Consider the following 2,900-nt stretch of genomic DNA (forward strand, 5'->3'; position numbering starts at 1 on the left):
CCATTCTGCTTCTGTCTGGATCAAGTTTCCTGTGGGCTGTCAGAGCTGCTAAATCAGGTGTCTCTTCACACATGCCACTTAGAAGAGGCATGAACACGGTCTTCCTGCAAGCTCCTTGGCCCTTTAAATACAGAGGGAGAGCCTTTTACCGGCCTCTCTGTGCAACGGTTCACTGTCAGCATTTCACTGCAGTCTGACCAGCCCAGGAGCCTGGAGCTGGTTGATAATACAAAGAGAGAAATGTCTGCTTCATGACAGACACTGATGGCAGGGGCTGCCAGTCCCAGCGGGCTCTGACTTGGGCCACAACCGCACACAGCATGCCACAGGCTGATGCACTTTGAGGAAAACGGATTCTTTCTTCTAGAGAAAGGTTCAATGGACTCATTTAAATTAGGTTGTAATTCTAACTAGAGCAGACAGATTTTGCTTACCATTCTGGCAATATTTTCTTTTATTCTTTTGTAATGCAGTAGACTGTGTAGGAATTTTATTCACAACAATTACTGCCATATGGCTTCTAGTCAGAACTGCATTCTGAAAATTTTATTCTGATTTCTAAAGGCATTGTTATATCTAGAGTCTTACTGCTAATTTAAAGAGATATTTAAAAACTGATTTCCCTCTTTATGTCATCATTTCATACTTCTCTATGCTGGGCTTCCATTAAAATATATTGGATTCACCGATATGTCATCGTTCTGAATAGTTTTGAATAGTTTTTATTTTTTTCTTTTTCAGAAGTGCTAGGTTGACTTAGAGACACATAGAACATATAGAGAGCAGAAAGAAACTAGCAATATTTAATGTAGTTGTTTGTTTTATAGATGAGAAAATAGAGACTTGCTCTACTCCACATTATTTGTTAATTTAAGGTAAAAATGAATATTTTAAAGTCTTCCCCTCTGATCTAGTGCTCTTTGAAACTTGTCACACATTCATATACAAGCAAAACGAAAGGAAGAATTTATGATTCTAAGCCAGCATAATAACACTACTTATGTAATCATTTATGTAATTATAACATCATTTGTTTATATACTGCTCCGATTTTTTTTTTTTTTAGAAACTCGATGTTTATTTTCCATGAATCTTATATGTTGTTTAAGAGCCCACACAAGAACAGCTTAAGACCATTCAGTGGTTGCTCCCACCCATTCAGTGACCTGAGCAGTGGGAGCTGCAGACCAGTCTTCCGTGGCAGGCTGGGCACTCCAGTCTTCAGTAGGGAGCTGCTGAACAAGCACAGAGGGCACATGCACCCCTTCAGACAGGTCGGCAACCTCAGACTGAGGAGCAGTGAACTCGGGGGCCGGAGCAGTCCTTTCACCCTGAAATTCCTCCTTGGTCACAGCCTTCTCAGCAGCAGCCTGCTCTTCTTTTTCAATCTCTTCAGGGTCTCTGTAGACGTAGCGATCAGGCATGAACTCCCACGGGTATTCACGGGAAATGGTGCCACGCATTTGCAAAACTTCCCGAGCCAGCATCCACCACATCAAACCCACTGAGTGAGCTCCTTTGTTGTTGCATGGGATGGCAATGTCTACATAGTGCAGGGGAGAATCTGTGTTACACAGAGCAATGGTAGGTAGGTTAACATAAGACGCCTCCGTGAGAGGCTGATGGTCAGTCCTTGGGTCAGTAACCACAAGCAGCCGTGGCTCCCGGAAGGCTGCCTGGATCTGGTTGGTGAAATGGCCAGCAATTTGAGTGGCTCCGTGGCAGCGGCAAACTCCAGCACGGCCCTCTGGCCAGTGTTCCTGGAGGATATAACACTGACATCAGCAGGGTTTCCAATGGCAACAATGGCACGAGCTGCCAGGAGAAGCTTCTCCCAGGTCCTCTTCAGATTTATGATGTAGATGCCATCACTTTTCCTTTTATAGATATACTGTTCCATCTGGAAGTCAAGGTTGGTGCTGCCTAAATCGGTTCCTTCTGCCAGGAACATAAGGACATCCTCCTCCTTCATTTGCAGGACATCAAGGTCTCTGGACATTGTGAAAGTTTCCCTTTAAGTTACGATGGGAATCCAGAACAACACCGTTTGGAGCCCTCGGCAGGAAAGGCTGCTCCGATTTTTAAATCTAATTAAAATACATATTCACTAAGATTTGCAGGATAGGAATTTATTCTTGTTTACTAAAGGAAACGCTGAATTACTGGAAAAAATAGAGTTAAAACTGTATCATCAATTTTTTTTAATTCAGAGATTTTCATTTCCATTTTCAAAAATATGATAGAACTTGTGACATTGTGTTTTTGATACATAGCAATAAATAAGCTGATAATATAAGTTGTAGACTAGTATCAAAGCAGAACTTCAAAAGTAATATATTAATTTTTGTGCAATAAATTCTATTGGTCAGTTGATGACTTAAGAAAGTTCAAAATTCCACTTGTCTTTAATACCATATGTTTAATTTCATATATTTTATTTCCCCTGTAATCAATGAGCCAAGTTCGCATTCAGCATCATTTCTAATCTAAGGATCTTAGAACAAGCCTCAAGTCACTACATACCTCATGGCAATGGCTTTTACAACTATGATATTTAATATGAGAATTAAGATAACTATTATAATCTTCAAGATTAAAATTATGTGTGAGAGAGTGTGGTGTTACTACATTTGGAAAATTAGAGACATAAAAAAGTGTATGAGAATGTGAGGAATTCACTCACATTCTCACCAAATTTTCCTAGGACATTACCATAAATTTCAAAATTACATATGGTTGATAAGAAGAAAATAATACAGACAATTTTCAAAATGTGAAAATCAGCAGGGCAAAAATACAGTTAGACATTTATGTAAGGATCTCTCTAAGATTTAAGTTGAAAATTACAACAAAGAAATCCTATGTTCAAGGCAATCTAAAATAACATAATATCTTAGAAT

General features: G+C 39.5%; 1 pseudogene; it reads right to left on the bottom strand.

Moving 5' to 3' along the window:
- Positions 1-1,050: 1,050 nt before the first annotated feature.
- On the bottom strand, positions 1,051-2,014 carry LOC108292221 (annotated as a pseudogene).
- Between the last annotated feature and the right edge of the window lie 886 nt (positions 2,015-2,900).

This window comes from Cebus imitator, unplaced genomic scaffold, assembly GCF_001604975.1.
Source record: "Cebus imitator isolate Cc_AM_T3 unplaced genomic scaffold, Cebus_imitator-1.0 Scaffold482, whole genome shotgun sequence".
NCBI classification, from domain to species: Eukaryota; Metazoa; Chordata; class Mammalia; order Primates; family Cebidae; genus Cebus; species Cebus imitator.